This window comes from Schistocerca serialis, chromosome 4, assembly GCF_023864345.2.
Source record: "Schistocerca serialis cubense isolate TAMUIC-IGC-003099 chromosome 4, iqSchSeri2.2, whole genome shotgun sequence".
Lineage (NCBI taxonomy): Eukaryota > Metazoa > Arthropoda > Insecta > Orthoptera > Acrididae > Schistocerca > Schistocerca serialis.
In genome coordinates, this window is record NC_064641.1 from 35,471,805 (window position 1) to 35,498,651 (window position 26,847).

The window sequence follows — 26,847 nt, forward strand, 5'->3', positions numbered from 1 at the left end:
ACGCGAAAACAAGGACACAACAATTACAGGTCACATCCGTCACTATTCCGTGACGACAGAAACAATAACCGGACACGACTGGTCTATTCTTACAACGCAAATCGTGACCAAAATAGACACCACCCGTACGACAACCGTTGGCAGAGTAGTAATAATTACAGAGAAAGATCGCATTTCCGTAGTAATGACTATCACAGAGACAATCAGAGAAACAGACAATATGGTAACCAGAACTATTATTCTCAAGGGAGACAGAATACTTTCAGACGCAACAGTTCAGCGCGCAGTTACGATTCAGGGAGAAATTCTCCACCACATGACCGACAAACAAGAAACTATGTAAACTACCGACAAAACGACAGACGTGAATTTCATCAGAACTGGCGGGATTCTAACAGAGCTGGGCCCTCTCGGCAAGGCGAATTTGTAGAAGTTAGGTCTCCTAATCCCAATAACAACGCGCGCCAACAAAGAGACAGACAATGACTCGCGCCGTAGGCACCCACGTGCGCCGGCTGGCTCAGAGAAAAATAACATAGACGCTAACCTTGAGAAAAATTCCAGTATTCTTTGCCGACGTATACCGCATGACAATTGCATTCAAGTTCAAACTCTGAGTACTATGAACAGTAAAGGTTTACACCAGGTTTCACATGTAAAACCATTTATTGAAAGATAATCTGCTTTTTAACTTAGTCTTTGTCATAAAATTTTTCGCTTCACATTACTAATATGCTTTGTCAGACTTAGAATCTGTTAACATACAACAATGTTTGAAGTTAAATATCCAATCCAGAACCAAGAGAACTTATTTAAACAGAAATGACGAATGCATTGTTATAGTGAACAGACGTCACAGTGTTATTGTGTGTGTACATTCTTGCTTGTTAGTTGTACGATTACGTAACGACTATAAGGCTCACATACTTAGAACATTTACCAGTACTGCTAATGAGATTTCAATGCAACATTTTGGTTTATTTGAAAATACATTCTGAATTTAAAGTGCTTTCTGAGAGATACCAGATGACACAGAGGTTAGTTTATGTGACAGCTACACGATTTTTATCACGACGCTACTAATGAGTGACAATTTACAATGTTGCTTTTGCGGTGTATCTGTTTTATATCTGCACAGTTTTCTGAATTCTTCTGGAAAGTAAAACAGGTTTTAGTAGTAACTTTTGTGGTATAGCAACAATGAGACAGCCTTTTTTTGGCACAACAATACGTTACTGTACAGTACTTTCTTCATCACGCCAATAACCATAATAACTATGATATCTATACGCAAAGCATTTCACTTTTGTTTATCATGAGGTAAGTACATTGACTTCTGCAGAACTTAGCTTTCGGAGGACGATAACTACGACACTTCCACAGAGATTATGTTACAAGACGCACAGTTTAGCGCTACAGTACACGTATTTGAGTGATCAATTTAAAACATTTATTTTTAAAGATTTTTGAATTACAAAGAAAGTTTTCCGTGATATATTTCATTTCATTGCTGTAATCTGTAACACCTGAGGGTATAATTACATAAATCCTCAGGGGGGTACACGCTTACTTTGTGTACCATGTGTGTGGCAACCACAAGGAACCCTAGCTAATATGGTATTTGCTTATACAACTTTACACATCGGTACCTTATTTCTCTAACACACAAATTACACAGCTATCTGATTATTTAACTGAGAGAGACAAACATTTATTTTACTACATCAGTGACACATGTTTACGCAATTATACAGTTGGCTAACTTCACACTTATGAAATTGTATTTTGTCTGTACTTTGTGAAATGGTCATATTTTTTCGGAACCATTGTGATACTATGAGAGCTTTGAATGATGTATTTGGTATGGATTCATGATTTTTAAAGTACGTTTGAGGCAGATGACACTTTTGACATGAGCAGAGAATTTTTTTTAATTATTGGAGGAAGCTACGACGATTTTGAGATTTGACTGAGGTGTTATGATGTTATTTTTACGACGACGATGTGTATTATGCTGCTGAGGTATGTTTATGATTAATAGGCTGAGGCTATACGAGTTATTTGAATATGCTTCATATTTATAATGACGAAATATTGAAGAAGTGTCGACGAATATGTATATGTATAATGAGGTAAGGAATAATGAGTAGTGTTTAGGGACTCTGATTTATGAAAAGGATATTGGAAACCAAGAAACGTACTTTAAGAGTTATGAAATGTGTGTGTATATTCGTGAATGTATTACAATGCAGACGAAAATTTTTTTGGACACTGTTATATCAATAGCATTTTGTTTCTACAGATTTGCAACGCTAATTCTTGACCTGTGAAATATTTTTATGTGAGACTGTCACCGTAGCGGAAGCTGGTGTCGTAAATATTTCCGTAAGAAAGTTAAGTGACCACCTGCACATAATGCGTCGCGGGCACCCACCTGGGCGACAGCCGCCCGAAAAAAAAAAAAAAAAGCCATTAGCCTTTCCGGAAGCACAGGTAGAAAACAAAAGGGAAGGCCATTATCCTCGGTATTGACATTTCCTTGTTGAAAGTATAATGTGGAGCTCGTAATTTATGATATTAACTGAAATGCCTAATGAAATGACGAGAAATATTTTTACATCTGCACACCTGATTACGACAAGCGTCTTTCTACGAGAGTTGAGAGAATTTCTACTAACTTATGAAATGTCACATAGCTATTGAATGATGTTTTTATGCTTTGGTTTGCGTAATTGCTTATTTCATTTGACATCTGTTTTCCAGCTGTGTTGCAGCATTGGTTTCATAAAATAAAATTAAATGCATTTGCTAATGTGAACACTTTCTGTCAACAGATTTATTAAATAATTATTTTCTGATCCACATTCTTCGAAAAAGGAGCTCTTCAAATGGAGAGAACAATAAGAAGGGACTAATACCAGTAACTGCATCTATAATTTTCTTTTCAAGTACTTGGTAATTTCTTTTGTAGAATAATTTGTGGTGCACCACTTTAATTACATAGATATTAAGATGTGAATATACATTTCCCTTATCTGCATTGTTGTTTTTACTGTATTATTTTTTCTGCTTGCGCTATGTCATGTTTAGGTATAAGTTGCTGCTGTTTGCCAGGCATAGTGTTATTGAATTTGACTTTTGCTCATTTATGCTGCTAGCTTTGTCAATTTGCATTTTTTGCATTGCTGTTTGTGTTGATTTGTTATGTGATGCTGCATTGCCTCGTCCCTTAGTTTAGCATCTGAGCTCAGTAGATTTAAGTTAGCTTAAGAGGGGGTAGTCTATAGAAGAGAATGAGTTGCGATGAATTGGAAGAAATGCATTGAGAATCTATACGAAAAACGTACAGAAAGCAGGTATAGGTAGGATTTTCTTGGAAATAAATGTTGAGGTAAGAAATGTGTGAACATATAAATACAGAAAGCATGCTTAGATAGAATTTTTTTGGTGGAAACAAAGGATGAAATAAGAGGAAAGATATATGAAGTTTTGGGTTGGACTGCAGTACCAAATGTTACACTGAAAACGAACCCTGTCATTTCCTATTGGTGTTATCCCACTATATGTTTGTGTACCCTTGTATATTTGTTTTCTTCCTGTCTCTGTGTAGTTTCATAGAATTTTTTCTTCTTTTAATATTAAGCTACACTCACTATGATGAGGAATACTGTTATCCTCGAATATAATTGGCATTAATAATATGTTATTTACTTTGTAAAGATGTTTAGACAGTATTTACTCTGTTTTGTGTTAATGCTAATGTGTGAAGTTGATGTTTCAAAAGTTATTGTGATCTTTTATGTATGTACTCCTGTCATAATTCCTGTAACACTGACGTATATGTCTATTTCTATTCTTTTGTAACGCCTGTTTTACTACAAATGTTATCTGTATTGTTATGTTCTTTAATGATGTATTCTGTACCTTTGTAATTGTATTCTTATGTTATTAAATTGTAATTGTCACCAGTTCATGATATTATTAACTTGTAAGTTCCATTTCACTGCACACGTTTTTGTTGGTCATAGTATATGGACAATATGTGAGAAGTAGGGACTGTTAGTGTTTGCATGTGTGTTAATGATTCAGCAAGGGACTGGATAACAGCATTGCTGGTTCTAAGGACAATTCCAAAAACTTTGTGAGTGCACAAGTGGTGGTTTATGGACTTGCTATATTCTCCGCAAGACTCTTCGATGGTGTATGTGCACCTGCACAATCGCAACAGATGGCTGCTGGTCATCTCTACAAGGACTACAGTGGGTCTGCACCTCTGGTGGCCCACCAATACCATTATCTCTACAAGGACTACAGTGGGTCTACATCTTTGATGATCCATCAATACCATTATTTCTACAAGGACTGCAGTGGGTCTGCGCCTCTGGTGGCCCACCAATATCGTAATCCCTACCAGGACTACAGTGGGTCTGCTCTGTGATGACCTACCTACCAATATTCATCAAAACTTCGACTGACTCTGCAGTGGGTTTGCTCTGTTGTGGCCCATTACCTGTCAGCATGTCAAGAGTCAGCACTGTCTTTCCATTGGAAGGACAACACTGCTTCTTCAAGACTGCATGGAAATCCACTACTTCCGTGTGCATTTTCTTTTACTGCTCAGACTTTGAGACAAACACTGCTATTCTCCTGTTATGTACGATTAGGACTGTCTTTAGGGACTGTGAGAAAATTTGAGCTTTTGACCAACGTTGTATCAATAAGTGTGTGCATTTTATATCATTGTTACTGTAATTGTGAAAAATTTTTGTCAAATCTGTATTGGCCAGTGCCCAACACCATTTGTAAAAAATTTTTGTGGGGAGCATGGGGGCTATGTAAGTAGGCTGTTTATGTTTTCTTATTGGCAACGTTACGTAGCGCTCAATATGAAAATCACTGGCTGTGCTGTGTGCAGTCTGTGGCTGCTTTGCATTGTTGTAATACTCGCCATTGTAGTGTTAGGCAGCTGGCTGTGAACAGCGCGTAGCGTTGCGCAGTTGGAGGTGAGCCGCCAGCAGTGGTGGATGTGGGGAGAGAGATGGCGGAGTTTTGTAATTTTTCATGAACTGCTATATTTATATATGATGATATCAAGGTAAATACATTGTTTGTTCTCTATTAATATCTTTCATTTGCTAACTATCCCTATCAGTAGTTAGTGCCTTCCATAGTTTGAATCTTTTATTTAGCTGGCAGTAGTGGCGCTCGCTGTATTGCAGTAGCTTGAGCAGCGAAGATTTTTGTGAGGTAAGTGATTTGTGAAAGGTATAGTTTAATGTTAGTCAGGGCCATTCTTTTGTAGGGAATTTTGAAAGTCAGATTGCGTTGCGCTAACAAAATATTGTGTGTCAGTTTAAGCACAGTCATATATAAAATTGTTCAAAGGGGAAGTTTCAACACATCCATGCCCGAGGCAGGATTCGAACCTGCGACCGTAGCGGCCGCGTGGTTCCGGACTGAAGCGCCTAGAACCGCTCGGCCACAGCGGTCGGTCTATACTGTAGTACAGCCAGCAGCAGTTTTGGGTATATTATCCCGTCATCTGCGATGTTCCATTATCGGCCACTGGCTGATCACATTTCACATTTACTATGGCCACATCCGTAGTGACGCTGAGCTTCAATGAACGACGTATGTGACTGGAAGGAGGTTACTGAAAGATGTCTCAGAGACCTTGTAGCGCCAACCTCGCGACCTCTGTATCTCGAGTTGTAAGCCTCCACGACGTCGCTTTTAACTGTATACATTGAGGTTATTAATGTTGTGTGTAGTTGAGACAGGAGGTCATGTTGTGGACATTTATCATCTCTGGACCAGACCTCGCACATGGCACCTTTGCGTCTCGTGGGCAGATGCTTTTCCGATCCGGATCGAGAGTCGTGTTTCGATAGTCCAGGCGGTAGACTACTTCCCTGCGAAAGGCCGAGCTCTTAAATTCGAGTCCTAGTCTGGTAGTTCTTATGTGCAACAAAGTTTCCGATCAACTGACACTCAATGCAGACTGAAAATTCTTTTTGCATCAGTCTACATTCTGTTGTTCAGTGGAGTAGAAAATCTCTAATACCTGTTTTTCATCCCTGCAACAAACCGAAATACACTCCTGGAAATGGAAAAAAGAACACATTGACACCGGTGTGTCAGACCCACCATACTTGCTCCGGACACTGCGAGAGGGCTGTACAAGCAATGATCACACGCACGGCACAGCGGACACACCAGGAACCGCGGTGTTGGCCGTCGAATGGAGCTAGCTGCGCAGCATTTGTGCACCGCCGCCGTCAGTGTCAGCCAGTTTGCCGTGGCATACAGAGCTCCATCGCAGTCTTTAACACTGGTAGCATGCCGCGACAGCGTGGACGTGAACCGTAAGTGCAGTTGACGGACTTTGAGCGAGGGCGTATAGTGGGCATGCGGGAGGCCGGGTGGACGTACCGCCGAATTGCTCAACACGTGGGGCGTGAGGTCTCCACAGTACATCGATGTTGTCGCCAGTGGTCGGCGGAAGGTGCACGTGCCCGTCGACCTGGGACCGGACCGCAGCGACGCACGGATGCACGCCAAGACCGTAGGATCCTACGCAGTGCCGTAGGGGACCGCACCGCCACTTCCCAGCAAATTAGGGACACTGTTGCTCCTGGGGTATCGGCGAGGACCATTCGCAACCGTCTCCATGAAGCTGGGCTACGGTCCCGCACACCGTTAGGCCGTCTTCCGCTCACTCCCCAACATCGTGCAGCCCGCCTCCAGTGGTGTCGCGACAGGCGTGAATGGAGGGACGAATGGAGACGTGTCGTCTTCAGCGATGAGAGTCGCTTCTGCCTTGGTGCCAATGATGGTCGTATGCGTGTTTGGCGCCGTGCAGGTGAGCGCCACAATCAGGACTGCATACGACCGAGGCACACAGGGCCAACACCCGGCATCATGGTGTGGGGAGCGATCTCCTACACTGGCCGTACAACACTGGTGATCGTCGGGGGGACACTGAATAGTGCACGGTACATCCAAACCGTCATTGAACCCATCGTTCTACCATTCCTAGACCGGCAAGGGAACTTGCTGTTCCAACAGGACAATGCACGTCTGCATGTATCCCGTGCCACCCAACGTGCTCTAGAAGGTGTAAGTCAACTACCCTGGCCAGCAAGATCTCCGGATCTGTCCCCCATTGAGCATGTTTGGGACTGGATGAAGCGTCGTTTCACGCGGTCTGCACGTACAGCACGAACGCTGGTCCAACTGAGGCGCCAGGTGGAAATGGCATGGCAAGCCGCTCCACAGGACTACATCCAGCATCTCTACGATCGTCTCCACGGGAGAATAGCAGCCTGCATTGCTGCGAAAGGTGGATATACACTCTACTAGTGCCAACATTGTGCGTGCTCTGTTGCCTGTGTCTATGTGCCTGTGGTTCTGTCAGTGTGATCATGTGATGTATCTGACTCCAGGAATGTGTCAATAAAGTTTCCCCTTCCTGGGACAATGAATTCACGGTGTTCTTATTTCAATTTCCAGGAGTGTATAATCGTGATGGCAATATTAATGGATCTTTAGTATATTTCATTTTATGATACATGCTCATCACCATTTTTTGTGATCTGTCTAAAGTATTCGACATTTCAAATCATAAAATCATTTTGGAGAAATTTATAAATTGTTGCTTTTAATGTGCCCCGAGTATTTAGTTAAATTTTGGACCTGCTTATTCTTTTGCTATACATAAATAACCTACCACAATATACATGCAGAAAAACGGCTTTCTTTGCTGTTGTTTCAGCCATCATCTACAGGCAATCGTCTAGAATACTGACAAAACCATCACAATACTGCAATTGATATAAGAAATATGTTGTTAGGAACCAGAGTATTCGTAGCATTAAAAAATCTAACAATAGAAAAAGGTTCCTTCATTCACGTTGGACACAGAAAATGGCAGTTACAGTGCTAAGTTTCGACAACAGAGAGAACACAAGAAGAACCGTAAGCTCTCAACCATTTTCCAGACGACACAAAGCTGTTTCTCTTACGAATCATGAATCTGATTTGACACCCACTGAAAAAGCCTTGTAAACAGGGAAAAACACGTCTCGGTGCCCAAATAAAATAAAGAAAACAAATATACAGCATGCAAGAGGTGTTTTTCTTTCGAACTACTGCAATTTATATATCACTAAAACTTGTAATTATAAAATAGTACACACGGCAGGGTCATGGGTTTTATTTATTTTTATCTTATCTGAATGCCAACGGCCTTGCCGCAGTGGAACGCCGGTTCCCGTCAGATCACCAAAGTTAAGCGTTGTCGGGCTCGGCTAGAACTTGGATGGGTCACCGTCCGTATTTAACGAGTGCTGTTGACCAGCTGGGTACGCTGAGCCCTGTGAGGCCAATTGAGGGTTTGTAGCGGCACCGGTCACGAAAACTGACAACGACCGAGAAAGGGGTGTACTGACCACATGTCCGTCCGTTGGTCTGGGGAGTAAAGGGACCAAACTACGGAGTCATCAGTCCCTCATGCCCCTCCGTATTCGCATCCGGTGATGCCTAGAGGCTGAGAACGACACGGTGGCTGGTCGGTAGCGTTGGTCCTTCAAGGCCTGCTAGGATCATGTTTGTTTGTATCTTATCCGAATGACAGAAACAACGCGAAAAGAGTTCTATATCAACGATAAAACACAGGTACCCACAATTTGAAGAAATCAGACATTATTACCAAAACGACCCTAGATGAAATATAAGAAGTACAATACGCAAAGTTTTAGCGCTACAAATAGATCACAACCTTAACGGGAAACCTCACCCCCTAGAATTAATAAAACTTCACAATTCAGCTGTTTTCAGTACGCATGATTGCTGCTATAGGTGTTTTAAAACTGAATAAACTAATTTATTCCGCCTGTTTACACTCACTAATTAATTATGAAATAATTTTCTGGGAAGACTCACCGTAGAAGGACAGTAATTTGAGAATATAGAAGCATGTAAACAGAATTATATTTGTTTAATTCTAGACCGTCTTGCAAACACCTCTTAAAAAAACTATAGATTTTGACAACTACTTCACGGTTTATCTGTATACAGTCATTAATCTCCTTTGTCATTATTAACATATCTATTTCCCAAAAAAATAGTGAATGTCTTGAGAGCAAGAACATAAAACATGAACCAGACACAACCTTTACAGGGGTCACATACATGGGCACATGTATATTCAACAACCTACCCGATCACACTAAATATTATGTAGATGATGTGGCGCAGTTTAAGTCTAAAATAAAGAACTGCCTATGGTGCAAGTCCTGGCAATCCACTGAAGAGCATCTTCACACAAAAAGTCTTAAATTTAATGTTTAGTTTATTGTTACAATCAGCAGCGAAACACAGTAATGTATACATTTCATTGTCGTTGTTGTTGTTGCGGTCTCTAGTCCAAAGAATGGTTTGATACAATGTTCCTGTGTAAGGTTCTTCATCTCTATTTTAACTACTGTAACCCACATACATTTGAACATTCTTACTGTATACATCCATTGGTCTCCCTCTGCAATTTATACTCTTCCACCCTTTCAAATTCCTGCCCGTTACCAGATTGACTATTACTTGATGCCTCAGTAGGCGTCATGTTGGGCTATAAATTTATTTTCCCCAAGTTGATTTAGTACTTCCTGCGTCCTAATTACTCATCTAATTTTAGCATTATTCTACAGCACCATATTTCAAAAGGTTATATTCTCTTCTTGTCTGACCAGCTTATTCTTCACATTTCACTTCCGTCCAAGGCTACACTCAAGAAAAATATGTACACAAAAGACTTCATAGCACTTAAGTTAATATCAGATGTTAAAAAAATTCTCTTCTTTACAAAAGCTTTTGTTGCTATAGTGTTATAACCAGCATTGGACATCCTCTCTACTACAGCCATGCACTTAACTTAAGCAGAATGCGCATATTTCCGTATCCCAGACAGCACTCTCAGTCTGGCCCATGGAATACCGAAAGGAGGGTGGTACAACCCCCTTCCATGTAAAGGTTACTTAAAACACTTCGGATTCAGTCCGGCAACTTAGTTTTCTGCTATTTTTATCATACTTCTACCCTGTGCTCGGTGAAGGAATTCATAGGGACCAGTTTGTTCTACTTCATAGCTCACATCAGCAACGTCTTTTCTTTCCGTAGTCTCCATCATGACTCAATTCTGAAATGTCTTGATGTGTGAATAATTGAATGTACCGGTAGATATCAGGGCAGTTTCCTTCTCTTTCTGTGTAGACTCGTGGTAATTTTCCATTGAGTCATATTCAAACATGCTCCTAACCTGGAGTGGTCTGAAGCAACGATCATCTCGCCTTGTTAACGTCTTTTGAGTGACCAAATAGTGATTGTACAAAATGGAAATTTTGCACTGGATTATTTTCAACCATGTCCAGTAACCGCCTTTTTTAATCAGCATCTTTTGACTGGCCAAGCAGCCACCAGCAAGTTTAGCGCTTTTGCGACCGATCCAATGATTCCCCCCCTCCCCCCCCCCCCCACAAACACACACAAACACACATCGTAAAAAAACTGCACCTGATGCTGAACCAATGCATTCAGCACGATCGATAGTGGGATTCAGCACTTTCTTCCGTGGTTATTAGTATTAATACATACTTCCATTGTATGAAATTAATATTTGAAATGATTACTCTTGTTTATTTTTCCGTGAACTACGAGTGCGGCCCTTCCTACCAAATTAGCATTGTGTGAAGTCCTCACGCCCTTCAGTTTACTGATGTTTTCTATTGTCATCATTCTGATAGCTTTTCCGTTCGTGTATGATTATTCAGCTTAAATTTGTACATCTGTGTAGTGCCAGCTACCATGTGGATTGTGAGTGTTGTTCCTCCCACTAGGAGATGGCTAATCAAATAATTTTCATCTCCTCGAATAGAAGGAATACCTTAATGTGTGTCAAACTTGTGAGTGTTCAAATTTACCAATTTTATTACATTTTTACCGGTTAGTGCCCACTCTCAATAGGCCCATATCGTTGCCTCACACTCAACTCCTTGAATAGAGTGAATACCCATAGACCAGAGAGCTATTCGATAGGATGTGATTTGTTGGAATTATCGAGCGTTTATGGAATATAGTAGACTTGGATGTTGCGAGATTTAGAGTTGTTTCACTCCCTAAAGTACCCACATTTCGCGTACTGATGTTAATGTTAAAGAATATTGGTAGTAATCCTCCATGCACCTTAAGGAACCACGTTGATTTGTTTTTGTTTCTCGGTGCACTACACACGCAGTGAGAATGAAGGGATTTTTCTGTTAATAAACTTCCATTTCATAAAACATGAGTCACTTTTTCTCTGAACCTCACTCATAGCTCACCATATTCCTAATTTTCTTATGGAACCTCTAATAGAAAGACCACTTCACTTAGAGAATGTATGGTGGATATGCACGGTGGGCGAGAAGTTCCTGTACCCCTGTAACCCCGTTCAGTATCGAATGTTGTTATGCAGGATAGTAGCTACGTTACTTCTTATCAGTTGTTAGAATCAATTGTTGTAGTTCATGTTTACATGTTTTCGTAGTCGCAGTCGGATTTTAATTTGTACCCATGGCAGATGTGAGCATAGTTACACTACTGAGGAGCACTTAGTGACAAGTGAGTGGGTTCACGAACGACAACATACAGGGTAAGACAATGAGACATTCTATGGAAGCATTCCAGGAAAGATTTAATAAGGCTCCGCAGCGAAAGGTAACACCTCCGTATTGCAAAAAACGTGCTTTTGCCTTTGGCAGTGTCAAAGAGAGACTGCGGAGTGGAAGGAAGAAGGCACGAGAAGAAACATGGCTGGGGTCCCTGTTTCGATTGCACAATCTTCTATGAAGTCGACACTCAAACGTGCATCGGAACTCGGTATATCGAGGATAATAATACGAAGTCACATGAAGAAATACCTTAAACTCAGGCCTTTTCGACTGATGTTCGTAAACGAGTTCTTGGATACAGACGAGAATGATCGTGTTTTAGCACGCCGTGCTCTGTTATGTAGTTTCCAAATGCAGTGAATCCTGTCAAGGTTATGTTTTCAGATGGATGTTGTATTTATCGCAGCTCACTTCCTCGAAATATTGTCGTTTGGGCCAAAGAGAATCCTCATTACACAGTCGAGTTAGAAAGGAACTCGCTTGACGTAATGATATGGGCAGCGATGACATCACATCTGCTTGGACCACACTTTTTTGAAAGGAGAGTGATTGGCGCCATTTATTGACACGTGTTACAAACGTGGCTAATACTTCAGCTTGAGGAAAGGGGCCACACAGGCTGCATGTGCAGATACATGCACCTTGATGACTCTCCATAACGAGATGTGATGTGAGGTGAGGTCACAACAGGTGTTGCTGATAAACCATGACCTATCCACCGTCCTGGAAAGTGTTCAATTAGGAACTCGCGCACTTCACGACCGTAGTTAGGAGGCACACCGTCTTGCTGCAACCTCGTCATTGTCCTACAAAGAACTACGCAATGCTGTTGAGGATGCATTTCGCACTGTAACACCGGACATGCTCAAAAATATGTCAAGAAGAACGTGGAGGCATATGCAAATGTGCTTACAGCTCGATTGGGAATATACAGATATAATGGACACTTAATACTTAGGAAGCACACGTGCTAAAATAAAGCAGATGAATTAGAATAACATGATGGTGTAACAGGAAATGCTGCAAAATGGTTCAAATGTTATATCTCTGCCAGGAAACAAATGGTTTTATTAGGAAAGAGACATGTATTAAGCTATCAGGCATCATCCAACTGGGAACTAATTACATGTGGGGGTCCCACAAGGTTCCATTTTAGAGCCCTTACGTTTTCTTGTGTATATCAATGACCTTTCATCAGTAACATTACCACATGCCAAGTTCGTTTTGTTTGCCGATGATACAAACATTCCAATAAATAGCAAATAAAGTGTAGTCTTAGAAAGATCGGTTAGTAAAATATTTTTGGACATTAATCACTGATTCCTAGCCAATTCTTTGTCACTAAACTTTGAAAAAACACATTACATGCAGTTCAGAACTTGTAAGGGGTGTCCCACGAGTATATGCCTAACATACGATGACAAGCACATAGAAGAAGTGTACAGTGTTAAATTCTTGGGATTACAGCTTGATAATAAATTCAACTGGAAGGAGCACACCACATAACTGCTGAAGCATCTTAACAAATCTCTATTTGCAATGCTAATTGTGTCAGACATAGGGGATATAAACATGAAAAAGCTGGCATACTAAACTTACTTTCATTCCATAATGCCATGTGGGATTATCTTTTGGGTAATTCATCAAACCAGGCTAAAGTTTTCCAGGCACAAGAACCTGCAGGAAGAGTTATATCTGGTGTGAACTCATAAACATCCTGTTGAAGCCTGTTTAGGGAACTAGGGATATTGACTACTGCTTCCCAATATACACTCCTGGAAATTGAAATAAGAACACCGTGAATTCATTGTCCCAGGAAGGGGAAACTTTATTGACACATTCCTGGGGTCAGATACATCACATGATCACACTGACAGAACCACAGCCACATAGACACAGGCAACAGAGCATGCACAATGTCGGCACTAGTACAGTGTATATCCACCTTTCGCAGCAATGCAGGCTGCTATTCTCCCATGGAGACGATCGTAGAGATGCTGGATGTAGTCCTGTGGAACGGCTTGCCATGCCATTTCCACCTGGCGCCTCAGTTGGACCAGCGTTCGTGCTGGACGTGCAGACCGCGTGAAACGACGCATCATCCAGTCCCAAACATGCTCAATGGGGGACAGATCCGGAGATCTTGCTGGCCAGGGTAGTTGACTTACACCTTCTAGAGCACATTGGGTGGCACGGGATACATGCGGACGTGCATTGTCCTGTTGGAACAGCAAGTTCCCTTGCCGGTCTAGGAATGGTAGAACGATGGGTTCGATGACGGTTTGGATGTACCGTGCACTATTCAGTGTCCCCTCGACGATCACCAGTGGTGTACGGCCAGTGTAGGAGATCGCTCCCCACACCATGATGCCAGGTGTTGGCCCTGTGTGCCTCGGTCGTATGCAGTCCTGATTGTGACGCTCACCTGCACGGCGCCAAACACGCATACGAACATCATTGGCACCAAGGCAGAAGCGACTCTCATCGCTGAAGACGACACGTCTCCATTCGTCCCTCCATTCACGCCTGTCGCGACACCACTGGAGGCGGGCTGCACGATGTTGGGGCGTGAGCGGAAGACGGCCTAACGGTGTGCGGGACCGTAGCCCAGCTTCATGGAGACGGTTGCGAATGGTCCTCGCCGATACCCCAGGAGCAACAGTGTCCCTAATTTGCTGGGAAGTGGCAGTGCGGTCCCCTACGGCACTGCGTAGGATCCTACGGTCTTGGCGTGCATCCGTGCGTCGCTGCGGTCCGGTCCCAGGTCAATGGCGACGTGCACCTTCCGCCGACCACTGGCGACAACATCGATGTACTGTGGAGACCTCACGCCCCACGTGTCGAGCAATTTGGCGGTACGTCCACCCGGCCTCCCGCATGCCCACTATACGCCCTCGCTCAAAGTCAGTCAACTGCACATACGGTTCACGTCCACACTGTCGCGGCATGCTACCAGTGTTAAAGACTGCGATGGAGCTCCGTATGCCACGGCAAACTGGCTGACACTGATGGCGGCGGTGCACAAATGCTGCGCAGCTAGCGCCATTCGACGGCCAACACCGTGGTTCCTGGTGTGTCCGCTGTGCCGTGCGTGTGATCATTGCTTGTACAGCCCTCTCGCAGTGTCCGGAGCAAATATGGTGGGTCTGACACACCGGTGTCAATGTGTTCTTTTTTCCATTTCCAGGAGTGTATTTATTGCTTAGTCAAATTTGTCATTAAAAATATATCACTTTTTCAAACAAACAGCTCAGTTCATGGAATCAATATTAGAAATAAGAATAATCTTCACAAGGATTTAAAGTCACTCTTCTACAAAAAGGTGAAGGAGAAGCCTAAAGGATTTATTGGTGGCCAACTCCTTCTACTCCATTAATGAATTCCTCAGTAGAACCAACTGATTTGTGTGTGTGTGTGTGTATGTGTGTATAAAAGTACAATACAACTTCTGCACAATTTCAGTGCAGTAATGTGTTCATTATAAATAAGTATTATAGTAGTTCTATTACATGTTTATTACCTTATAAATAAAAAACTTTTTTATTTTAATTCCAGTATATTAGTGTTTGTAAAATTATTCTTTCAAATAGTGTTCATTAAAAAAATGACGATCATGGGAACTAATTACATATGGGGGTCCCACAAGGTTCCATTTTAGGGCCATTACGTTTTCTTGTGTATATCAATGACCTTTCATTAGTAACATTACCACATGCCAAGTTCGTTTTGTTTGCCGATAATACAAACATTTCAATAAATAGCAAATAAAGTGTAGTCTTAGAAAGATCGGCTAGTAAAATATTTTTGGACATTGATCACTGATTCCTAGCCAATTCTTTGTCACTAAACTTTGAAAAAACACATTACATGCAGTTCAGAACTATAAGGGGTGTCCCACGAGTATATGCCTAACATACGATGACAAGCACATAGAAGAAGTGTACAGTGTTAAATTCTTGGGATTACAGCTTGATAATAAATTCAACTGGGAGAAGCACACCACAGAACTGCTGAAGCATCTTAACAAATCTCTATTTGCAATGCTAATTGTGTCAGACATAGGGGATATAAACATGAAAAAGCTGGCATACTATACTTACTTTCATTCCATAATGCCATGTGGGATTATCTTTTGGGTAATTCATCAAACCAGGCTAAAGTTTTCCAGGCACAAGAACGTGCAGGAAGAGTTATATCTGGTGTGAACTCAAGAACATCCTGTTGAAGCCTGTTTAGGGAACTAGGGATATTGACTACTGCTTCCCAATATATTGATTGCTTAATCAAATTTGTCATTAAAAATATATCACTTTTTCAAACAAACAGCTCAGTTCATGGAATCAATACTAGAAATAAGAATAATCTTCACAAGGATTTAAAGTCACTCTTCTACAAAAAGGTGAAGGAGAAGCCTAAAGGATTTATTGGTGGCCAACTCCTTCTACTCCATTAATGAATTTCTCAGTAGAACCAACTGATTTGTGTGTGTGTGTGTGTGTGTATGTGTGTATAAAAGTACAATACAACTTCTGCACAATTTCAGTGCAGTAATGTGTTCATTATAAATAAGTATTATAGTAGTTCTATTACATGTTTATTACCTTATAAATAAAAAACTTTTTTATTTTAATTCCAGTATATTAGTGTTTGTAAAATGATTCTTTCAAATAGTGTTCATTAAAAAAATTACGATCATTCAACTTGGGACCTGTGGAAAGGCACATTAGCTTATTTATTTGACTTTTAAATATTTGTCATGTATTATTGTTTTTCTGACATGTTTTACATCCTGGAGGACCTCCTCCCTACGGACCAATTGGAATGAAAGGAAGTCTAATTTAATCTAATCTATTACAAGAGTTACAGGGACTTCCCGCCCACCCTGTATATTGACACATTTGTCCCTATGTCGTCGAGTCGAAGCCTCAGTATGAAGTCAGTTGCCTATCTGATTAACGTAGAGGCTCATAAAATAAATTACTGTTCAACTTAGGATGACATTGTACACAGTGACACTGAAGTATGGAAATGTTGCTTCCCCCAGTTCTCAAGAGTCATCACGCTTTTCCAGGGTCCATGGTATAGGGCGAAATTAGTGTCCCGGAGAATAATACGAATAAGAGTAGGAATCACTTTTAATACGATTGAGATAATGTGCAAATCAAAGAAGCTGTACCATACCATCGTTAGAGATTGCTGAGCGTTCCAGGCAGCATTGTTCCAGCTAAGCGGTTATGCAGCTAGAATTAATACTAAATATGGTTAATGAATTGATATTCGAGGGCCGTACCGGAAGTAATGTCTCCTATTTTTTTGCGGTGACTCTGGACGTCCGCGCCAGATGGTATATTGCTTGAACCTTCCTCTTTCCTTTGCAGGTGGTTCCATTGTTCTGTGGTAGTTGCCGCCAGCAGAGGAGTGTTCAAAATGGAGTCTGATATGGACGCGCGTATAAAACAGCGATGTGTGATTGAATTTCTCGCTAGTGAAGAAACTGCGCCAATTGAAATCTATCGATGCATGCGGAAGGTGTATGGAGACTATACAAGCCGCGTGGAGTCGCCGCGCGGTTTGAGGCGTCATGTCACGGACTGCGCGGCCCCTCCCGCCGGAGGTTCGAGTCCTCCCCCGGGCATGGGTGTGTGTGTGTGTTGTTCTTAGCATAAGTGAAAGTAGTGTGTAAGTCTAGGGAGCCGGTGACCTAAGCAGTTTGGTCCCTTAGGAATTCACACACATTTGAACACATGAGACTATACAATAGACGTGAGCAATGTGAGGCAATGGATAAAGCATTAAAAGTGGTGCAAAGGATGTGTATGACAAGCCACGGCCCGGCTGACTCTGCACAGCTGTCATCCCTCGCAAAGAAGAGCGTCTTGATCAACTCGTCGGTGCTGATCGGCGTATAACGACCAGAGAAGTGTGTGCAAAGCTGAATGTCGGCTGTAATGCCACGAAAACAATGTTGGAACATCTCGGTTATCTCAAAGTCTGTGAGAGATGGGTGCCTCGGATGCTTACAGAAGAACAAAAAACTCATCGAATGCAAATTTGTCGGGTCCTGCTGGAACAATATGAAGCTGAAGGTGACAATTTTGTGAGTAGCATCGTCACCGAGATGAGACTTGGTATCATGACTACGAGCCGGAATCCAAAACACTGTCCATAGAATGGCGACATGCGAATTCTTCATCAAAGAAGAAATTCAAGACACAACCGTCTGCAGGCAAAGTGATGTGCACAGTCTTCTGGAATAGCCGCGTGTCGTTCTTTCGGTTGTCCTGGAGCCTGGAGAATGTGTCAATTCAGCCCGCTACAAGACGACACTGACTAAGCTGAAAGTCCGAATTTCCAGGGTAAGGCCAGAGAGGAAGACCAACTTTCACCTGAAACATAATAACGCCAGGCCCCACCCCAGTTCTGCGACCATGCAAAATTGGGCAGGACTATCTGATCACATCCACCGTACTATTGCATTTAGCAGCTTCAGACTTCCGTCTCTTCGGGCAACTGGACTACGTGGGCAGCATTTTCAAGACTCGGATGCTGTTGTCAAAGTTGTAAAGAGGCGGTTAGCATCAGCCGGTTCCAAGTTTTACAAGCGCGACATGCAGACTGGTTCATCGTTGGCAAAAGTGCAGAGCGAATGGTGGTGACTATGTGGAAAAATGACAGTCTGAAGCTGAAATATTTGCTCTATTTAGCTGTGCTATTGTGATTTCTACATCTACATTTATACTCCGCGAGCCACTCAACGGTGTGTGGCGGAGGGCACTTTACGTGGCACTGTTATTACCTCCCTTTCCTCTTCCAGTCGCGTATGGTTCGCGGGAAGAACGACTGCCGGAAAGCCTCCGTGCGCGCTCGAATCTCTCTGATTTTACATTCGTGATCTCCTCGGGAGGTATAAGTAGGGGGAAGCAATATATTCGATACCTCATTCACAAACGCACCCCCTCGAAACTTGGACAGCAAGTTACACCGCGATGCAGAGCGCCTCTCTTGCAGAGTCTGCCAATTGACTTTGCTAAACATCTCCGTAACGCTATCACGCTTACCAGATAACCCAGAGAAGAAACGAGCCGCTCCTCTTTGGATCTTCTCTATCTCCTCTGTCAACCCGACCTCGTACGGGTCCCACACTGATGAGCAATACTCAAGTATAGGTCGAACGAGTGTTTTGTAAGCCATCTCCTTTGTTGATGGACTACATTTTCTAAGGACTCTCCCGATGAATCTCAACCTGGAACCCGCCTTATCAACAATTAATTTTATATCATCATTCCACTTCAAATCCTTCCCTGCGCATACTCCCAAATATTTTACAGAAGTAACTGCTACCAGTGTTTGTTCCGCTATCATATGATCATACAATAAAGGATCCTTCTTTCTATGTATTCGCAATACATCACATTTGTCTATGTTAAGGGTCAGTTGCCAATCCCTGCACCAAGTGCCTATCCGCTGCAGATCTTCCTGCATTTCGCTGCAATTTTCTAATGCTGCAACTTCTCTGTATACTACAGCATCATCTGCGAAAAGCCGCATGGAACTTCCGACACTATCTGCTAGGTGATTTATATATAGTGTGAAAAGCAATGGTCCCATAATACTCCCCTGTGGTACGCCAGAGGTTACTTTAACGTCTGTAGACGTCTCTCCATTGGGAACAACATGCTGTGTTCTGTTTGCTAAAAACTCTTCAATCCAGCCACACAGCTGGTCTGATATTCCGTAGGCTCTTACTTTGTTTATCAGGCGACGGTGCGGAACTGTATCGAACCCCTTCCAGAAGTCAAGGAAAATGGCATCTACCTGGGAACCTGTATCTAATATTTTCTGGGTCTCTTGAACAAATAAAACGAGTTGTGTCTCACACGATCGCTGTTTCCGGAATCCATGTTGATTCCTACAGAGTAGATTCTGGGTTTCCAGAAATGACATGATACGCGAGCAAAAAACATGTTCTAAAATTCTACAACAGATCGATGTCAGAGATATAGCCCTATAGTTTTGCGCATCTGCTCGACGACCCTTCTTGAAAACTGGAACTACCTCTGCTCTTTTCCAATCAATTGGAACCTTCCGTTCCTCTAGAGACTTGCGGTACACGGCTGTTCGAAGGGGGGCAAGTTCTTTCGCGTACTTTGTGTAGAATCGAATTGGTATCCCGCTCTTTTGGATATCTTTTGGATGTCTTGTAGCCTGGAGAAATTGTCAATTCAGCACGCTACAAGACGGCACTAACTAAGTTGAAAGTCCGACTTTCTAGGGTAAGGCCAGAGAAGAAGACCAACTTTCACCTGCAACATAATAACGCTAGGTCCCACACCAGTTTTGCGACCACGAACTTATTGCAAAATTCGGCCGGACTGTCTTACCACATCCACCGTACTATTCCGATTTAGCGCCTTCAGACTTCCATCTCTTTGGGCATCTGCATTACGTGGCGAACATTTTCAAGACTCGGATGCTGTTGTCAGAGCTGTAAGGAGGCGGTAGTCGTCAGCCTTTCCCGAGTTTTACAAGCGCGACATGCAGACTCTGGTTCATCGTTGGCACTAGTGCATAACGAATGTAGTTGAATAGTGGAAAAATGACAGTTTGAAGCTGAACTATTTGCTCTGTTTAGCTGTGCTATTGTGATTTATATATCTCCTGTAGTTTCCTTGAATAAAAATAGGAGGCATTACTTTCGGAGTGACCCTAGTACATCACTGCAGTAGTGTACGCTAAAGTTCAAGTGAAAGAAGGATGCTATGGTTCAGCAGTTATGATAATGAAACCACAAAATTTTCCCAAACATTTTGCAATAAGTTTACGTCCGATGGTAAGATGGTCGGTGCTGCCAAAGCAGAGCTACTAAACACAGCCATCCGAAATACCTTCGCAAAAGACGACGAAGTAAATAATCCTGAATTCGAATCGAGAACAGCTACCAACATGAGTAACGTAGAAGTAAATATCCTCCGAGTAGTGAGGCAACTTAAATCACTTAATAAAAGCACATCTTCTGGTCCAGACTGTATACCAATTAGGTTCCTTTCGGAGTATGCTGATGCATTAGCTCCATACTTAACAATCATACACAACCGTTCGCTCGACGAAAGATCTGTACCCAAAGACTGGAAAATTGCACAGGTCACACCAATATTCAAGAGAGGTAGTAGGAGTAATCCACTAACGTCGATATGCAGCAGGATTTTAGAACATATGTTGTGTTCGAACATTATGAATTACCTCGAAGGAAACGGTCTATTGACACACAGTCAACATGGGTTTAGAAAACATCGTTCCTGTGAAACACAACTAACTCTTTATTCACATGAAGTGCTGAGTGCTATTGGCAAGGGATTTTAGATCGATTCCGTATTTCTGGATTTCCAGAAGGCTTTTGACACTGTACCACACAAGTGGCTCGTAGTGAAATAGCGTGCTTATGGAATATCGTCTCAGTTATGTAACTGGATCTGTGATTTCCTGACCGGCCTTTGGTGGCCGAGGGGTTCTAGGCGCTTCAGTCTGGAACCGCGCGACCGCTACTGTCGCAGGTTCGACTCCTGCCTCGGGCGTGGATTTGTGTGATTTCCTTAGGTTAGTTAGGTTTAAGTAGTTCTAAGTTCTAGGGGACTGATGACCTGAGATGTTACGTCCCATAGTTCTCAGAGCCATTTTTTTTGTGATTTCCTGTCAGAGAGGACACAGTTCGTTGTAATTGACGGAAAGTCATCGAGTAAAACAGAAGTGATTTCTGGCGTTCCCCAAGGTAGTAGTGTTATTGCCCCTATGCTGTTCCTTATCTATATAAACGATTTGGGAGACAATCTGAGCAACTGTGTTCGTTTGTTTGCAGATGACGCTGTCGTTTATCGACTAATAAAGTCATCAGAAGATTAAAAAAAAATTGCAAAACGGTTTAGAAGAAATATCTGAATGGTGCGAAAAGCGGCAGTTGGCCTTAAATAATGAAAAGTGTGAGGTCATTCACGTGAGTGCTAAAAGGAACTCGTTAAACTTCGGTTACACGATAAATAAGTCTAATCTAAAAGCCGTAAATTCAACTAAATACCCAGGTATTACAATTACGAACAATTTAAATTGGAAGGAACACACAGAAAATGTTGTGGGGAAGGCTAACCAAAGACTGCGTTTTATTGGCAGGACACTTAGAAACTGTAACAGGCCTACTAAGGAGACTGCCTACATGTTGTGTACATAGTTCCGCGTAGTCAGCGCGTACACAACATTCCCACTAGAGCGCGCCCCGCTAAGTACAACAGCGCAGGCGCAGCGCTCGTCCGTCTCCGCACTATGAAATGGCGCTGTCTTAGAGACGGACCAAATTCTGCTTCCGCCGATCCAGGTATTAATATGTAACACAGCCAATGAGATTGCTGCTAACGTAGAACCTTTTCTCCTCGCGGATCACACTCGCGCAGTGATACCTGAACGCCCGAGGTATTATAACGAGTGTACAGACCTCCGATTAGTCAGTCTGCATTAGTCTGTAGTCAAGTTTCAGTCTGCGCCTAATAAGATTATCATATTCCTGTACATAGCCATGAAGAGAAATGTATAGACAGTTTGTCAAGTATCAGATATATGTGAGAATAATATTAACGTACCAAGACCAAAGGAACTTCAGATTGTCAATTGTAAACAGCATCCAGAATCAAGTTACGTAATATCTATCCTTTGTATTATTTTAATAAATGTGTGTGAAAATTAATCAATTTCTGTTGAAAGTTGGTCACCGTCAATCTGCTACTCTAGGAGGAGAAGGAGAATAGTGTTTAACGTCCCGTCCACAACGAGGTCATTAGAGACGGAGCGCAAGCTCGGGCTAGGGAAGGATTGGGAAGGAAATCGGCCGTGCCCTTTCGAAGGAACCATCCCGGCATTTGCCTGAAGCGATTTAGGGAAATCACGGAAAGCCTAAACCAGGATGGCCGGAGACGGGATTGAACCGTCGTCCTCCCGAAAGCGAGTCCAGCGTGCTAAGCACTGCGCCACCTATCTGCTACTATAAACGTGCAAGTGGCATTTCTATCGTCTGACCTAATGGCAGAAGATAAACACGCCACGATAAGACCACGAGACATATTGCCGACACTCGCCTACTTCGTTAGAGCGACAAGTCAAATAATCTGATGGTGTGTGTACCGAAGGTCTTACAGTACGCACATCACACTACACTACGCTTGTCTGTCCATATTTAGAATACTATTGGGCGGTGTGGGATCCTTACCAGATAGGACTGACGGAGTACATCGAAAAAGTTCAAAGAAAGGCAGCACGTTTTGTATTATCGCGAAATATGGGAGAGAGTGTCACAGAAATGATACAGGATTTGGGATGGACATCATTAAAAGAAAGGCGTTTTTCGTTGTGACGTAATCTTCTCACGAAATTCCAATCACGAACTTTCACCTCTGAATGCAAAAATATTTTGTTGACACCGACTTACATAGGGAGGAACGATCACCACGATGAAATAATGGAAACCAGAGCCCGTACGGAAAGATATAGGTGTTAGTTCTTTCCGCGCGCTTTACGAGATTGGAATATTAGAGAATTGTGAAGGTGGTTCGGTGAACCCTCTGCCAGGCACTTAAATGTGATTTGCAGAGTATTCATGTAGATGTAGATGAACGCTATGGTTCGACAGATCTAGGTGATGCAACGCAGCTAGCTCCTTATTCGCACGAAGCAATGGCCGCTGTCGAAGGGGATCTCAAGTTCATTCCGCATTTCTAGATTTCCGGGAAGCTTTTGACACCGTTCCTCACAAGCTACTTCTAATCAAGCTGCGGGCCTATGGGGTATCGTCTCAGTTGTGCGACTGGATTTGTGAGTTCCTGTCAGGAAGGTCGCAGTAATAGATGGCAAATCATCGAGGAAAATTGAAGTGATATCAGGTTACCCCAGGGAAGCGTCCTGGGACCTCTGCTGTTCCTGATCTTTTTAAATGACCTGGGTGACAATCTGAGCAGTTCTCTTAGGTTGTTCGCAGATGATGCTGTAATTTACCGTCTAGTAAGGTCATCCGAAGACCAGTATCAGTTGCAAAGCTATTTAGAAAAGATTGCTGTATGGTGTGGCAGGTGGCAGTTGACGCCAAGTAACATAAAGTGTGAGGTGATCCAAATGAGTTCCAAAAGAAATCCGTTGGAATTCGATTACTCGATAAATAGTACAATTCTCAAGGCTGTCAATTCAACTAAGTACCTGGGTGTTAAAATTACGAACAACTTCAGTTGGAAAGACCACATAGATCATATTGTGGGGAAGGCGAGCCAAATGTTGTTCATTGGCAGGGCACTTAGAAGATGCAACAAGTCCACCAAAGAGACAGCTTACACTACACTCGTTCGTCCTCTGTTAGAATATTGCTGCGCGGTGTGGGATCCTTAGCAGGTGGGATTGGGGGAGGACATCAAAAGGGTGCAAAAAAGGGCAGCTCGTTTTGTATTATCACGTAATAGGGGAGAGAGTGTGGCAGATATGATACGCTAGTTGGGATGGAAGCCATTAAAGCAAAGACGTTTTTCGTCGAAGCGAGATCTATTTGCGAAATTTCAGTCACCAACTTTCTCTTCCGAATGCGAAAATATTTTGTTGAGCCCAACCTACATAGGTAGGAATGATCATCAAAATAAAATAAGAGAAATCAGAGCTCGAACAGAAAGGTTTAGGTGTTCGTTTTTCCCGCGCGCTGTTCGGGAGTGGAATGGTAGAGAGATAGTATGATTGTAGTTCGATGAACCCTCTGCCAAGCACTTAATTGTGAATTGCAAAGTAATCATGTAGATGTAGATGTAGATGTAGAAGAAGACCAATTTTCACCTGAAACATAACAACGCCAGGCTCCACACCAGTTCTGCGACCATGCAAAATTCGGCAGGACTGTCTTATCACATCCACCGTACTATCGCGATTTAGCAGCTTCAGACTTCCATCTCTTTCGGCATCTGGACTACGTGGCCAGCATTTTCAAGACACGGATGCTGTTGTCAAATCTGTAAGGGGGCGGTTAGCGTCAGCCGGTTCCGAGTTTTACAAGCGCGACATGCAGACTGGTTCATCGTTGGCACAAGTGCATAACGAATGGTGGTGACTATATGGAAAAATGGCAGTCTGAAGCTGAAATATTTACTCTGTTTAGCTGCGCTATTGTGATTTATGTATCTCCTGTAGTTTCCATGAATAAAAATGGGAGGCGTACCTTTCGGAACGACGCTTGTATATTACTGCAGTAGTGTGCGTTAAAGTTCAAGTGAAAGAAGGATGTTATGGTTCAGCAGTTACGTTAATGAAACCACAAAATTTTCCCAAACATTTTACAACAAGAGACTGACACTTTCACTCTGCAGCGGGGTGTGCGCTGATATGAAACTTCCTGGAAGATTAAAAGTGTGTGCCGAACCGAGACTCGAACTCGGGACCCTTGCTTTTCGCGGGCAAGTGCTCTACCAACTCTTTTTTTTTTTTTAAAAAAAAAATCATCTTGTTCGTTATAGTTCAAATGCTTCAGATGGCTCCGAGCACTATGCGACTTAACTTCTGAGGTCATCAGTCGCCTAGAACTTAGAAGTAATTAAACCTAAGTAACCTAAGGACATCACACACATGCATGCCAGAGGCAGGATTCGAACCTGCGACCGTAGCGGTCGCTCCGTTTCAATTGTTCGTGGCGGACGTCACCTGACGCCTGTTGAAGTTCGTTATTGATTCATTCACTCAGTTTTTTTATTACAGAGGACAGCTAACCCTCTGACCGAACACGCTGAGCTACCGTGCCGGCGTCCAACTGAGCTAGCCAAGCACGACTCACGCCCCGTCCTTACAGCTTTACTTTCGCCAGTACTTCGTCTGCTACTTTCCAAACTTCACAGAAGCTCTCCTGCGAACCTTGCACACCTAGCACTCTTGGAAGAATGGATATTGCGGAGATATGGCTTAGCCACAGCCTGGGGGCTGTTTGCAGAATGAGACTTTCACTCTGCAGCGGCGTGTGCGCTGCTATGAAACTTCCTGGAGTGCTAGTTCTGCAAGGTTCGCAGGAGAGCTTCTGTGAAGTTTGGAAAGTGGGAGACGAGGTACTGGCAGAAGTAAAGCTGTGAGGACGTGGCCTGAGTCATGCTTGGGTAGCTCAGCTGGTAGAGCACTTGTCCGCGAAAGGCAAAGGTCCCGAGTTCGACTCTTGGCTCGGCATATAGTTTTAATCTGCCAGGAAGTTTTATTTTGAAATAAGTTGAGGACCAATTGGATGAAAATCAGTGTGGGTTTAGGCCTATTAGAGGTTGTCAGGACCAGATCTTTAGCTTACGGCAAATAATGGAGAAGTGTTATGAGTGGAACAGGGAATTGTATCTATGCTTTATAGATCTAGAAAAGGCATATGACCGCGTTCCTGGGAGGAAGTTATTGTCTGTTCTACTAGATTATGGAATAGGAGGCAAAATATTGCAAGCAATTAAAGGTCTTTACATGGATAGTCAGGCAGCAGTTAGAGTTGACGGTAAATTGAGTTCATGGTTCAGAGTAGTTACAGGGGTAAGACAAGGTTGCAACCTGTCTCCACTGTTGTTCATATTATTTATGGATCATATGTTGAAAACAATAGACTGGCTGGGAGAGATTAAGATATGTGAACACAAAATAAGCAGTCTTGCATATGCGGATCTTAGTTGTGATGGCAGATTCGATTGAAAGTTTGCAGAGTAATATTTCAGAGCTAGATCATAAATGTATGGACTATGGTATGAAGATTAGCATCTCCAAAACGAAAGTAATGTCAGTGGGAAAGAAATATAAACGGATTGAGTGCCAAATAGGAGGAACAAAGTTAGAACAGGTGGACGGTTTCAAGTACTTAGGATGCATATTCTCACAGGATGGCAACATAGTGAAAGAACTGGAAGCGAGGTGTAGCAAAGCTAATGCAGTGAGTACTCAGGTACGATCTACTCTCTTCTGCAAGAAGGAAGTCAGTGCCAAGAGTAAGTTATCTGTGCACCGTTCAATCTTTCGATCAACTTTGTTGTACGGGAGCGAAAGCTGGGTGGATTCAATAAGGTTGAGGTTACGGATATGAAAGTAGCTAGGATGATTGCAGGTACTAGTAGATGGGAACAATGGCAGG

At 42.6% G+C, this 26,847-nt stretch overlaps 1 protein-coding gene across 1 annotated transcript in view; it reads right to left on the reverse strand.

Annotated features, from left to right (window-relative positions):
• LOC126474208 (facilitated trehalose transporter Tret1-like) overlaps nt 1-26,847 on the reverse strand; it is a 75,007-nt gene that overhangs the window by 12,391 nt on the left and 35,769 nt on the right. The gene's annotated exons all lie outside the window — the stretch shown is intronic.